This window comes from Falco peregrinus, chromosome 5 (assembly GCF_023634155.1).
Source record: "Falco peregrinus isolate bFalPer1 chromosome 5, bFalPer1.pri, whole genome shotgun sequence".
NCBI lineage: Eukaryota > Metazoa > Chordata > Aves > Falconiformes > Falconidae > Falco > Falco peregrinus.
This window is the reverse complement of record NC_073725.1, coordinates 93,267,247-93,282,905: the sequence shown is the minus strand read 5'-3', so window position 1 is coordinate 93,282,905 and position 15,659 is coordinate 93,267,247. Positions and strand designations below refer to the sequence as shown.

Genomic DNA, 15,659 nt, shown 5'->3' with positions numbered 1-15,659 from the left:
TACTTCAGTATGATGAAGGGCTTTTTTCTTTTTAGCAGCTGTTTATCAAAGATACACACAGCCAGCTGTGATGAATTTTCATTTTATTTTAGGAGCACTATTTGTAAGAATCTTGATTTTGAAACAAAGTTTAAATACCATGCCACCCGACCTTGTGGGGTTTAATGCCCAAATTCATATTGTCTCCTTTGTCTCTTGCAATTGCTGGTTGGGAATACTGGCTAATTGCAAAGTTGCTCTTGGTTAACCTCTTAGTAGTTTGGAGTCAGAGGATGTTAATCACCTTTCTAGAAGAAAAAAAAAAAAAAACCCACAGAAAAGGGAAGCCATGTAAAGGATATTAAAACACAGCAATAGTTCAAATTTAATTTAGCGTTGCTGAGAGTCGTACTTGGCATGAAGAAGGCAAAGGTTTTGGTGCTGACTACCTGAGACAAGCACATTAATTACAGGTGCAGTTGTCACAAAAGGTATTTGCAAACAAACATAAACCTTCCACTTGTCAGTCATTCATACACACAAAACAGAATATATGCTTTAACAAAAACATGCCTCTCCACACACACACACACAAACACCATATATACACCATTTGGTCAGTTTGGTATTTAAGTGCAGTACTTTTCCTCCCATTTTCTCAACATACACACTCCTGTGTCCACTTTCCTATGGTCCTCGGGAGGAAAAACTATGTGGCTGGTAAGAGGATAAAAGAGGACCAAACAGCTATACTGTCAAAATCTTCACCCTGTAAAATGCCAAAGCTCATTTACATCCCTCAGCTCCCTCCTATCTCAGCACTAGTTGAGAGAAAATAAGTTCTTAGAATGTATAAGCATCTCATGCACTCCCTCCTCTCCACCTACATACTTGAATTAAGTGGAAAATTAATTTTACTATATTGCTGAGATAAGAGGCACTAGATGGTGCTGTAACATAGACTTTTGCAGATTTTGCTTCTTTCTGAGAATCGGTCAGCTGTGCTGCACTGTTAGCTTTGGGATTTCTATTTTTAGGGGATTCACAGCAAACAATGGAGAAGTTTGATCTCCAACCTAATCCCTTTAAATTAGGTTTTTGTGTGTTTCTGCAACATGCTGTTTTGAGTACTTCTGTTTAAAAAGTAGTCTGTATAGTCTAATTAAAATAGGAAAAGTCTGTCTACTGTATGCCATTGATTTCTACTCTGCCAATAAATTGGCTTGTTATACACCCAAACCTGCTAGTTCTACGCAAAGCAATATGTCTAAGTATTTAAAAATAAAAAGCAATTCTGAACCTTTAGACAATTTATTAAGTACTGACAGTAAGAAAGCCCTTACAGGACAAAAAGAAAATCTATACCTTATAGATGTGGAAAAAAGCCAGTTACAAAAAACCCACAAAGCCGTTTTCATACCAACACCCAGGCAGTCCCAACACTAAAGACACTTGCTGTCTCCACATGCCCAAGGAAATCCCTGGCTTTTCAAGTTATCAGTTGAGCTTAAGACTCTTTTTGCCCCAGCTTCGTTGCGCAGATAGGAAGACGTGCCAGGTAATGCAGGTATTGCCTGCCAGCTGATGCCTGGAGTGTGGCATTCACGTGAGCACAGGAGTTTGGTGCAGTACTTCCACTTGAGAGCCCTGGTACACACACCCAGCAAATAGGGAGAAATTCCTTCTTTTAATGGTAAAACCAGAACAGATCCTAAGCCGTCAGCTTCACTAGCAGAACTATTTTGCCTAAAACTACTAGTACTCATCAGAGTTGTCCATTTCAATATTAAATGTACTCTAAGGAACACAGACAACAGAGTGAGGCAATTCCAATAGCAAAAAAAATCTGTGGTGGACAGGAGAACTACTCTAGAAATAAGTGTGGTTGGACAACTCTTGCGAAGTTGAAGAGCAGCAGATGACTAGTTCATTACAAACCAGCTAATGCTTCAGTTGGCATTCTAGTAAGAACAGGGCATATTTACAACTCTCTTTTAATATTTGCTGCCTAGGTCAGGCTAGCGTGACAAATGAGCAGCTCTGAATATGCAAAAGGCTTTCAGACAAAGAGCCTATTAGCCAAACATGCCTATTACTATGCGGAGAAGCAAATTCTCTTGCCAGTGAACCCTCGCCAAGTAACAAACTATTTGGCATGTGTGCAAAACCCATATTCAACACAAGTGACAGACAGCATGGATAGAAAGCAAATGCGACTATAAACAGAAATTCAGTTCAATAAAGAGAATTGAAAATGAGGAAACCTCCATTTGTGGGTAACGCTAGCTGGAAGGGTATACCAAGTCAAAGAGACCCCATGTCCTTTAGGCAGCCTTTAGGAGTACTGCCTCTACATAAATCCAGAGCCTCCAGACAGCTTAAAGATGAGCGTACCCTTCTGAGAAAAGGGGCCAAGACCTGTTCCTGTGTGACTGTTGCTCTTACAAATAGAGCTGTATATCTGTGTCCTCGATAGGCAGCTTTACAATTCCTGATGTAAATTAAAGATGGGCCCTAAAGCCAGATCCAGAGCTGCTCCAAACCCTCCCTTCCACAGACGCGGGGAGCTGCAATTTGAAGAGACTGTCAGAAGCGCCAGTGGGAAGAGCAGTGGTGTTGAGCAGAGCTCCCATTACACCCTGCTGATCTGGGATTCTTTCTTGAAAGAAACCAATTCTGTTAGGGCTTCCTTAATCTGCTCTGCAAACTGCTGTGGTTCGCACTGCTCCTGGGCCACCCTGAGATGTGTCCATAGCTTTCAGATGGAGGTTAGCACAGACCTGATGTATCCTCAGCTGGTGTAAGCTGCAAAGGTTTATCAGAGATAAGGGTCTGATCTTTCCTTTAATTTCTTTCCATAAAAAAAAAAATAAAAAAATTATGGTTGTCTTTGTGTTAATTAGATGGCAAGATCTTTAGCTAGCATAAACAATAGTTAACTCCATTGAGTCTTACCTGCTGTAACATTTATTTCCCTGTTGTTCTTATTGGATCTGTCAGCATCCATCTCAGCACAAAGATCAATGTATATATAGCTCTAGACAGCGTTGCAGAAGATCTAACCAGCCCTGTCTGAACAGGAGCTTATGCAGAGCTCACTTCAGCAATCCCTACTCACAGTGCAAGCGGTGTTGGTTTTATACATATATGTATTAACCAACAGAGACAATTAAATTGCTCCTGTATATTATGTAAAATAATGTAAAAGGTTTTATACACATTTAGATAGAAGTAACTGGTTAATAAATTTGACCAGTTTAAAATACAGAGTACTACTTAGAAGTTAAAAGCACTGTCCTTCTTGCACTGTGTATACAGAGCATGCTACTCCCATTATCCATGCAGAGAAATCACTCAGCACTCAGGAAGGTTCAGAGAAGTTAATATGGTGACATTTACAACAATATTGTCCTTAATCTTGGGGAAAACATTCTTGATTCTGTTCGAGGCTTTTGCTGACTTCACATGGCTGCAGTTTGTCTTAGGGAAGAAGGCATGTAACCTCAGCAGGTGATGGCAGTGAAAACATATCACCCAGTCAGAGCTAACATTGACAAAGTGAAACAGGCACAGCAAAGGCTTTGAAACAAAGACCTTTCTGAGTTTTTTTCATCACACAGTATTGAAATTTAGTAGAGACTGGGTACACTTTTTGCAGTCTGTTTACTTAGGTGTTCTCCACTTCTTGGGCTGAAAGTTACACTGTTAACATAATTTCCTACCTTTTTTTTTTTTTTTAATACTGGTACTAAGTATTGCATCACTCCAATCCAAAGGCAGTTGCACTGCAAAGATGGTGGGGAAAAAATGCTACAATGTAATGGACTTAAACTACATATAATAGACATAAATGCCAAACTCAGCTGGATTTCTGCCGGGAGGAGCAGAGGAACAGGCACTCTAGACATGCTGTTATGCTTTTGCTGTTCTCATTTTGCTCTTGCATATGCAGGATGTCCGTCATCCTCAACTCTCACAAAGGTTAGAGCAGCCTAGATCCCTCAAGTAATGGTATATTGGGCATAGCAAGACTAGCTGTACTTTCTATCTGCCTTGACGTGTTCTTTACCATCTTCTGGTGCGATGCTTTGGAACGTTCATGCTCTGCAAGAAATCTCAGGAAACCTTTTCACTGCTTTTCAGCCACTTTGAAGAACATGGGAGACATGAAAGAGCTGGAAAATCATAGAGAATCTGGCCTTACAACTCATACTGGACACCCCAGCTATACTGAGCTTATATCAGTCTATAGTCTAATATTAGAGCTGTCACCTTCATGTCACGCAGATTCAGCCATGTGGATTGATGACCAGCCCAGTTGTACTCTTCTGGTATTTCCCAGCATAAGAACCTGTGACCACGTCCCGGTACAGCTGAGTCCCTTTGGGGGGGGTAATTACAGCCTGAGAGAGATGTGTCTGTTCCAATCCCCCTACTGCCCTGTGTTTAAATTCCATCCAGCTGCCACTTTTGTCTCTGTTGGAAGGAAAAAAGCGATCTTGCTGCCACCTGTATGGATAAGGAAACCTCTGTCAGATAACCTCTCTCATCTACAAAATGACTTAATAGTATTTTCTCTTTACTAGCATAACCGTCACGTTAAAAGGATTCCTCCACCTGAGAGAACATCTGAGCGAAACGCCAAACTGACTTAACAGCTTTAAAGGACTTCAGATAAAGTGATGGTGAAAACTTCTGCTGGGAATGGGAGGGCAACATAGGTTCTGAAAAATAGAAATTCTCACTCTGCACAAGATGTTTCAGGTATTTGATTACCAGTAGTTTCAGAGTACTAGCTGAATATTCAGCTGGCATCAAATTAGCTCTCAACTGAGAGTTTTATTGTGTTTGTGCATTCAGAGTGCAGGCTCTGTGTGTGTTAAGGAAAGTTCAAGAGGTCTGGATGAAGGTGTGGGTGGATATGCACAATGCTGGTCCGAGCCTCCAAGGAGGAAGCAGTTACGGCAAAACTCGTTAAAAGGATGGAAGGATTTCATAAGCAAAACAATAAAACAATTCCTTTAAAAATCTTGAACATATCAAGTCTATGATTTGTTTAATGCCTAAAGTATCAGAAAAAAACCGTGAGATTAAGGAAACACATTCTAATAATGTACACAGCGATACATACAAATGCAGTAATCATATAAGCTGTTACCATATAAGCTGTTGCCTAATTGCAAGGAATATAGCACCGCAGGAAAAATATAGAAATTTAGTCCTCAGAGTTATAACACCAAATTTTCACCTTGTTTGAGGGCAGATATACACTGATTCCAAAAGGAAACAGATGTTTTCAAACCATCACAGCTCATTTATAGGGATAATTACCTGTAAATAGTAAGGTTATTAACGTTATTAGTTGCTATCACTACCTGTCAAGCATGAAAATTTCATCAAATTAGAAGTTCTACTACTGAAGTCCCACTTAGGATTAATTTCTTTCAATAGCTGAGTATTTAAGGAGATTTTCAGCAATATATCATATTTTGTTAGCCATTCACAAAATGGTTGATTTTCTACAATGTTCCAAATCACCATAAGCTCTACATTTTAAAATTGTAATACCTCCTCACAATTTGTCATTGATTTCACGCTTCACAGGTTTTAGGACCCTGAAGAAGCCAACAAACTCTTCCACAAGGAACTGACTTTCATTTAATGACTTAGCATTATCAATGGCAAATAATAGTAACAACCAATACCGAGATACAGATTAATAAACTGCAGTCCAAGTTTCCAGGTAAATACCCATTTTTTTGCCCCTTTTTCATTCATTCTATTTCATATAAATTGAATATTGTAGGTCCATACAGGGCTTCAAGACATGTTGTCTAAATATGTATCATAAAGTTAGACATGTTTTCTTCAGAGTGTTTTTTAAATAATGTATTGCCTACAAGTAAATTTTTTGGGGCACTGAGTTAAACTGGAATGGAGGCCAATTCATTTTGTCTTTGCCTAAAATTTATGAAAATTCAATTAGTCAATCCTTTATTACAAATATGAGCATATAAACAATGTACTAATGGCTTTAGGAGTTCGTAATAGGATAGAAAAATGTATGTACCCTCTCATTTTAAATTTTCTATTGCTTTGTTAAAGTATCTCACTACCCATTCCGTATTATGGAAGGCAAATCTAAGGCACAAAAGGCATGAGATTGCTAAACCACCGCTGTGAATTCATTTCCAAAGTCAGGTAAAATGTCATTCCATTGTTCTTTTGAAAATCATCCCCCCAGCACCTGTAACAAAGAAATGAAAAATGGAAGAGACTATTAAGCTAAATGGCCTTTTGGAAAGATGGAGCAAAAGCTATCAAATGATGTATTGTGGGAGGTCAGCTAAATGCTGTGTTTTCTGTGGTTTCTTTATGTTTTGTTCTTCCCCCAGATAAGTAGAGATTGAAATAAAAAGAGGCCTAACTAGAAATGTTTTTACTGACTTGATCATTAGGGTCTGACTCTCAAATGGAAGAAGACTAGCCATTCTATAAAATGCAAAATGGAATAATTCCCTTTTAATGCTCTATTTATTAGGAGTTGAAGAAGGCTTAGTTAGAGAAAAGAAGCCTTGTTTCCCCTGAGTGCACGGATCGCATCTAATTGTATTCAGCCCAGACCGGCCACGACAGCCAGAGGAAGCAGAATCAATATTGCAGAGGAGACACCTTCCCCATTACATTTCAGAGATGTTTACTGTTCATAAGAAAAAGGTACTTTCTGCATAAGTAGGTTAGAGATAGAGACACAATAGGATTTTAACACTGACAGCCAGGAACACAGGTTTAGAAAGTTGATGATAATTCATAGGTTTGCATATGGGAAATGCTCCCAGTGCATTGCAGCTCATTTACTTCCTATCAGGGGCTTCATGCACCACGCAAAGCCCTGCTGGAGTAACTGGTTTTAGCATAAATAGTTCAGTGGTTTCATAATACATCCACTTTCTTGCTCTTTCCAACCATTTTATTTTTGGGAGTAGTTTAGCAGCATTTCCCAATACCGCCTCTAAAAGCAATGGATTCAGGGATACTCTTAAGGAGGAGCTGCTTTCATTTTCCAATCTGGCTGTAGTTAGAATGAGACCTTCTTCCAGCTGCCTTATAATGGGTCAGAAAAGGCCAAATTGTATGTGAAACAGCTTTGCTGATCTTAAGGCATCTGGGGGCTAATTTCCAAGGGAAATTCCAACTGGCAACTGCTGTAAGAGTCTGGGTTCCTAGGTCCATCAGAATGTAAAAGCAGGTTGGAAACAAGATTAAAATTGTACTCCAATGTTGTTTAAATCTAGCCATAATAATGCAGTTCTGCATTCCATAATCAGTTAAATGTATCCACTCTTCATTTGACTGACACTCACTTGGAAGCTGAGCAATCACTGCATGTAAATAAACCCTGTGCTTCGCTAGAAACAATAGCTTGCAGAAGTCATGTTCAAACAAGGAAACTGCTACATTAAACAGACCTGCTGTTAAGTTATCCATGACACATACTGTCTGCAACATATATATAGCAAACACTGCAGATCTCTCAGCCACTCTCGACTAAATTAGATGACAATGTTTATGATTTTGTTAATTACAAAAGAACTAAAGGATGCCATTCAATGGAGACCTTACATTAAATTATTGCAGTGCTTTGATGAAGTCATGCTCTCTGAAGCTGCTAGGCAAGCCTTCCTTTCCAGCTGCAGCTTTGTCCTGTGTATCACTTTTAGCAGCAGCCTGGAGGAGGCATTATTGTCAAGTTTGCAGATGGCATCAAACGGGGGACTAATCAATGTGCTTTTGACTCAAAGATATGTAAACAGGCTGGAGGCACAGGCTGACCAAAAACGTACCAGACTGAACAAGGGCACATGCAAAGCCCAGCACCTGGGAAGGAATACCGCCTTGTGTAACTGAGGTTGGGGCTGACCAGGTGTCCTGGGGGACAGCAAGCTGAGCCTGAGCCAGCAGTGAGCCCTAGCAGCAACAGCCAGCAGCATCCTAAGCTGTGTAACAGGAGAATAGCTCAATGAAAAGGCTTACCCCCTTTATCCAGCACTCCTTGGACTGCATCTGAAATAGTGCATCCAGCCTGGGGCTCCCTGGCTCAGGAAAGGCATGGGCAAAGGAGTGCAGGGTTGGCAGAAGCCGACCAAGCTGGCAGGGGTCCTGAGCACACGAGGACTGGCCGTGCATAGCTGTTGATGCTGCAACAGTCCGGGTGATGCAGCATAGTTCAAACCCTTCCATCAAGGCAACAGAACAGGTAAAGTGTTAGTTTCCATGAACACATCAGGGTATTGTTCACCAGAGACAGAACCAACGGGTACAGTCTGAAATTCCTGTGGCACATGGGGTTTTATCTTTATAGGAAGTTTCTGTCTTGACTGCTTACTTGGAGAAGTTTCTGGGCCAAAGGCAATCACAGGTGAAGAGATACAGACACGTCTGTAATATTTCTGTTGTTTTGGCTGGTCTTATTGGAACTGTAAGCTGCAATCAGTCAATAAATACATGGTTTGGGGAACTGAACAACCAGGGAAATGAGCACAAACAAGGTCCTAGATGCGCAGAGACAAACACCGAGTTATCACCAGAATTTTTAAGCAAATTCTTACCTGAGAAACACAGAAGAAAGCCAGCAGTGGGAGACAAAAGAAAGTACATTAAACACTGCTGCTATAAAGGGCCGGAAATTTTGTCATTTGACCAGCCATATTCCTGAGGTACCTGAATAAGAAGGATTGAGCCTAAAGACTGCACATAGGATGACTGTCTCAATTTTTTGAAACAGAATCAAAGGCAAAGACTCTATTCCATTGAAAAAATCATTAAATCATTAGTAACTGCATGCATATAAGTTCAGGACTGAATATCAATTAAATTTAATTAACATCTGTGCAATGCTTTGAGGGCATAAAATGTCATGCAATTCTCAAGAATTCCTAGAATTAATCCTATTAATCCTATTTTTAGGATTTATTAATCCTAAAACAGTTCTTGCTGCATTAGTACACTGCTAAACTGAAAAATCACCATAAGCAAAGTCACGTGGTACTCCAGAGTTTTAGGGTGACTGTTAATTCTTTTGTATGAAAAAGTATTTTTTTTTCCTGAAATCAAGTTCCACTTGAAAATGGCAGTAATAAACAAATCAATATTGATGGCATTTTTTAAATAACCATATTCTTTGTGTTGCTATTGATTCTAGCAGGACTGAGTAAAGATAGGACAGACACAAATACACCAAAAAAAGAAGAGCTGGATATTAATGTCATCTTTCATCATCGTAGGCACTAATATGGCCGGAAAGTATTGATTACCGTAAAAGCCCCTAATAACTGAAGAACTATTGACTTAATATTTTCTTTAAACCTCCATGAAATTTTACAGTAAGCCCTGATGTATTTTTTGTTAAGGGTTTTAGGGCTGAACTATATCATGTACTTATCTGAAGTGTCAGCTCTAAGGCTTATACTGCAGTTGATGAGAACTACGTTAAAGGTGAGCAATAACTCTGAAGATTTAAGTATGGTTTCAGGGATTTTAGAAATAGGTACATCTTCTAGTGTATATTATTCTATAACTTTTGTCATTTAAATAATCTTTGTAATTGGGGAATAATATAATATAATTGTATTCAGTGGAAACATTGGTGCTGTTCACAGTTACTCAGCTATAGCTGTTTTGATAATTCCCTCATCAGTGTACAAGTATCTCAACAGCCATTTTTATTGCTTATTTTCCTATCGCTAACACAATCAAAATTTAGATTTCTAAAACTCCACTGAGTGGTATTTATCAAAGTTAAATAAGGGAATAGTGAAAGAAAACTTACCCAGACATCTGAACTCTTCCGATCCCGTTAAAGTGAGTGGAATTTTTTTTTTATTAGTTTACTGAAGTGAAGGTTATCTGAAAGGTCCACTTAAATCTTTCCTTTCGCTATGTATAGTATCACAGTAATGTTTACAGGCTCTACCCAAAGGCATAGATGCCATCATAGTAGATCCTGTATGGTCATGTAGCAGAGAGCTTTTCACCCCAGTTCACACATGGGTTTGGTTCAGCAGGACCAGTTGGACGTGGCAAGCAGCCACACCAGTACAGATGAGCTAGCAGCCAGCCTGCACATCCCCCTGCATCTCAGCCCTGCGGCACAGAGAAAAGTGCAAAGCGGCAGAGTCATTTTGGTGCATCCTTAATTTTTGGTGCTACTTTTAGCAGCAGATCCTGATGCAAGTTTGTCTGCCATGCCTAATTCATCAGAGAGCAGCGGCTTTGATGGAAGCACTATGCACCCCGTTATCGACGATGGGCTTACAGCCCCCTTACAGATGCTGCAGCAGGAGCTGTGCTTGTACTGACCTGACTCTGGTATCACATTCCTAACCCGTACAAAACCATCCACCCCTGCACCACTATAAACCTTGCCTAAGTCCAAACTGCCAATGCAGACAAAAGCTCTGCATGCCCTCAGCAATGCCCCTGAGCCAAATTCTACACATTTCAAGTGTATTTACAGAAATACCTTCAAGATACTGCTACCTAACACCAGAATTACAAGAACATCTCTTTGCTTTTTCAAAAACTAGAAAAGACTTTCAGATTAAGAACTAATTGAAAAGCTAGTGCAGAAAGAGAAGTGCAATTATCAAACTCCTTCTGCCTCACATCCTTACGTCACTTGAACAGCGTTAACAGTGCCTCACTGGGTTAACTTACATTTTTCAAGACCAGCTCCAGTGCGGGGCGGGAGCCCACGTGGATGCTATCCAGGCAAGGAGGGGATGAGCTGCGAGCTCACACCCTTGCTCACGCTGAGGTCAGCATGCCCTATAGCTGTGCCCTTAGTGGAGTAGTCAAAGCGCAGCACCTAATTATTTTAATGACTGGAAATGAACTGTGAATTTCTTAAGAGCCATTGAGGCAAAATATTTTCAGTCAATCTCCCCACATTAATAACAGACCGTTAGAGATTGCTTGTATCTTTAATATGATGAAGTACACCTGCTTTATTTCCCTAGCTAATATTAGGCCAAGTGTTAACATATCAAACCTTGGTTTCCATCCTTCTGATGAAGGACAAAAAAGAACGCTCCCACAGCATTTTGCACCTGAGCCATGCCAAGCTGCACTGCTTGCTCCTGTCAGTGCATCCCAGGCAGGGAACGAGTCGGGGACCAGCCTGAGCCACCCCACTGCTCCAGCAGCTCCCAAGCAGCACCGGGATGCCCAGGAAGCTGCGGGGTGCTCTGCTGCAAAAGGCCCGGGTGTGTGTCTGGCAGTGCAGTATGACACCTCCAGATCAGCAGTTATTCCTCTATCACACTTTGGTTATTCCTGCTCTAACTGTGCTGTTCATTGTTGATTTGCTTTTTCTTTGTATATCCAAGGAAATGCAAATAGGGAATATAATCAGGAGGATGAGACACTACAGCCATTGTTTGCCGATCAGTTTAGTGAGTGTGAGCACCTCCATTAGAGTCCTAATAGCTTTAACAGACTATTTTCAGACAGTTCTGAGCATCCACGTAGAAAGAAATCACCTAAAATCATGATTCATTTTTAAAAGTGCTGCCTGAGCTTGAGTCCCTTAAAAATAAAAATGTCATTACTAATTCAGGGAAGTTTTCATTCAGTCACAAACGCTGGCATCCTAGTTTGGCACACACAAACATGGAGCGGCATTTAGCCCTGTGCTTTGGTTTCAGAGAGGTCTCCGGAGTCCCCTGGCAGAGCAGCCCCCACAAGATCTTGCCCAGCCTCCCCATCAGCAGAGGCAGAGCCGCCCGATGCCATTAACTGCACTCACTCCTTGCAGAAGAAGCATAATGCATACCAGAATGGAAATGGAGCAGAGATTAAACATAGCTTTTAATGGCTCTGCAAACACATTTGCAAAAAACATCAGAGCTTTTACCACTAAACAAACTCCTTATTTTTTCCAGTATGGCCTGCCCGCATTCCGCCACAGCACTGCCTCTGCAGATGTCTTCCCACAGCTCAGGCAGCACTGTAGTTCCTCACTTTACGGACATACATACAGTTTTGCTGTTGGGCGTAAAATGGACCAGAAGGTTTTTCACAGTGCGTTCAGGCTGATGCTCCCAACCATGGGTGCTGCCAGCCACAAAAATCCTCCATCTCAAAGATCGGGGTCCGCACGCACTGTCCGGCTCCAGGTCAGTAATTAGTGAAGTGTTGAAGGGATTGAGTCTTTTTTGCTTTGTGCTCCAGGAATCCTTTGATGAGATCGTGCTCCTGAAAGACATCAATTATTGGAACGGATTTATCATCTCTGAGGCTCTACTCACTGGGAAGGCCACAGATGCTGAAATTTCAGACTCAAGTGTGATCAGTTTGATAAGTTACGCTGCAGTCTTTCTCGTCCCTGATTAGACATCTGCTCAAACTCTTCTGGAGAGGATATTTAAAACAAAAAATCGGGAAGAATGACATTTATTCAATGCTAATAATTTTTTTCAGGTCATCTGCCTGCACTCTGCACTTTCCTGCAGAGGCGTAGCAGCCGTGCAGGATCACCTCCCCGCTTGAGCACACAGAGCCCTCTGCAATTACACCAGCAGAAAAATTCACACATGTGCTGACCACCTTGTAAAAACTGCCAGATTTAAAAACCTGCCACTTTTAACGAGAAAGCATCAGTGAGAAAACCTCTGTCCAGATACACTGCTCTTCTCTGTGCCTGCCCACAGCTGTGCTGCAGTGGCATCTGCTAGAACACTGGGATCAGAAATGTGCCCCTACGAGCATGTTCTCTTAATTCTTAAATACTGAATAATTTAGCATCATAGCTGTGTTATTGAAGTAGCGTTGTTTAGCTCATGTCACTTTAATAGGTCTTATTACTTGAATTTAGCTTGGCTCACTGTGCAGGCACAGGGCTGGTCCCAGGACACTGTGAGTCTGCCAGCCCATCTCCAACTGCTGTTCCAGCATCCCAGCCCCCCCTAACTTGTCTCTTTGATGGAAAGAGTCATAGCTCATAGTTACTGCTGCATCCATTGCACCCTCTGGGCTGCTAAACATCCAACTGACCCCTGTGGTGCCTTTGCTTGGGCAGCCAAAAAATCCCAGGGCTTGGTACAAGAGTGCAATACTTTCTCCTCGCAAATAATGCTGCACTTGTGATGGGGGGGTGGCTAATTCTCTGGCTGTGCCCATCACTCACAGAGTATTGCTCCTCCGAAGCTGATAAACCAAAAGAACAAGATTAATTTCTCTCCAGTAATTTTCCTTTTGCCCATTACTGCGTGCACAATAGAATATAACTGCACATTTCTTTGTGACTCAGAAATAAAGAATTGTTTAGATGTTTATTAAACAACAGAGTTGAATGAAATTAGTCACATTATGTTGTCTGCGGTATGAAAGTTAATTGGAAGACACAATGATTTACTAAAGTTTGAAATACCAAATGGGTTTTTGAGTAAGTTAATGACAACTAGGATCCGAATGTAACTGTGGAAGATGGAAATTTTATTTTAATTTCTACTGAAGTACTTTTGTAAATGAGCTTGCTCTTGACTCATTGTGAGAGGTTTATCACAGCTTGGTTTGCCATTACATATTTAAATGTTATCCAAGGGTACATTAAATACGGCGACCAGATCATGTTCATCATAGCACACTGGAATAGTAATTTAACTTTTCTAAATAAAACACAAGAGGGGAGTGAGACTGGCAACTGAGAGGAATCTCCTGGACAAAGATGACCGAGAACAGCAACTGCCTGGCACCCCCCGCAACCCCCCTGTCCCGTGGCTTTGCTCCCCGAAGCACACACGCAATGATTTTGATAATGTAAACGCAAAATGTCAACACCGTCATTTCAGAAAAGCCAGTGTGGCATTTTCAGAATATATTTCCACCTCCGTCTTTTGTGCCTGCAATGCTTTCTGGTGCTGTGGGGGATTTTTTCGGTAGGGGAGGCACATCTGCAGAAAAATGCCGGCATGTTTATTCCCTAGAATAAAGACAAATAATAGGAAGGGATCCAGATTCTCTCAGCAACAGTGGAATAACTGTGCACAATAGCCCACAGAGCCCAATGAACATCGCACAAAGCTCAAACCAGATTTATACTGCACACAGCGGAAAGGAAAATGCATGCCATTAACAGGAAAGCTTAAATCAGTGGAAGAAGGTGGAAATGCTGCTTTTCCCACTGAAATGCTTTTTAACCTGATTGCAAAGAGCCTGAAGTGCAAAAGCCAGCAGATGGGGCAGGTGGCATCTCAGGGTCTCCTCCTCACTCCCGAGGTGGGCAGAGGCTTCCATGAATTAGAAGCAATGTCTGGTAAATGGTCAGGAAAGAGATGTTTATTTTCAGTATCCTAGGAGTATTTCTTGCAGTGGAGTGTAATGAAAAAAAAAAAAAAAGAAAAAAAAAGGAAGGAAAGAAAATAACAGAGAATTGTCCCTGTGTAACAACCGCTCTGTCACTGTGTGCAACGTATCACGTAGTGGGCTGGAGGCAAACCGGAGATGCTGTGCTGTGTGTTGCCTCAAAGGACCTTCAAAAGCCACACTCGCTTTATCCCATTCCTCTCTGTTGGGCACAGGACTGAACTCTCCTGACTTTTTTTACCAGGATAGCCCAGAATTTTTGCAAAGACATTTCTGTTGTTATCAAAAGATGATCAAATTCCCCCATCACATCATGCCAGGAAATATAATAGTTTCCTCAGCAACTTTCCATCCTTCCATCCTCCTCTCCCATGGAAGATCCAACCTCCTCCTCCTCCCCTTTCACCTCCTCCTCTTTCTCCTCCTCCTCTTCCATGAAAGATGAGGTGCCAGCTGGCATTAAAAAAAAATCACCCGTTTCCTTCTATCTTCCTCTCCACCATAACATGTATGAGTGTCTGTTACCTGTGTGTTCTACCACCACTTTGGAGAAACTGCTTGCTGGCTGCGAGCGTGTTACCTGCCCCTGGGAGCTGGGGACAACCCTGTGAGCTGGTGATCCCTGATGCAAGGACGTTAACCCAGTTTGCACAAGCTGAGGACCGGATCCTCTCAGCATTTTATGACAATTGTTTTTTCCCCCTTCATCTCTTTTTACATCTCTCTCCCACTGATCTCTTAATCCTTGCGCTCAGCAGGCTGTTTATTGTTTATCTGAACATCTCCGACTGCTGTCTAATATTCCCTTCCAGCCCTCCTTAAACATTTGGCTTCTCCTGCCCTTTCTTAGCATAAACCAGCCCAGGACTGAACTGCACTGCAGTCCTTTCAGTTTAACATCTGCTTATTCTTCTCCAATTGCTCTTCCACAATGTACCATATTTCAAAACCACCTCATAGCTCCAATATTTTGCTCCTCTAACAAACACAGAGCTCCCACAGAGCTCTGCAGAGACACCTGAGTTTACTACAGGTTTAAAGACCACACCTTTCCAGAAGCATCAGCTCTTACACACCTGGAAATTAAAACTATTAACATCTTTTGGATTATTTTGTCTTCAGGCAAAAACAGACTGCTGTTGCAAGGGAATGATTCCTGAGATACTGCTATCTGCTTGTGGCTCCACAAGGACAGAGGAAAAAAGAGATTATGCAATGCTATAAGCTTAAAATATGTAGGAAAGGGGAAAATAACAAATCCAAAACATTTGCAAGTGAAAACATATCATGCAATTCAAATTCCTCGACAATTTACA

At 41.3% G+C, this 15,659-nt stretch overlaps 1 long non-coding RNA gene across 2 annotated transcripts in view; it reads right to left on the bottom strand.

Moving 5' to 3' along the window:
* Positions 1–3,675: 3,675 nt before the first annotated feature.
* LOC114012903 (uncharacterized) overlaps positions 3,676–15,659 on the bottom strand; it is a 39,190-nt gene continuing 27,206 nt past the window's right edge. For both annotated transcript variants that reach the window (XR_003555659.2, XR_003555658.2), the window contains 2 exons: positions 8,014–12,234; positions 3,676–6,226 (listed from right to left, as the gene is read on the bottom strand). This is a non-coding gene — a long non-coding RNA (uncharacterized LOC114012903). The remainder of the gene's footprint in view (positions 6,227–8,013; positions 12,235–15,659) is intronic.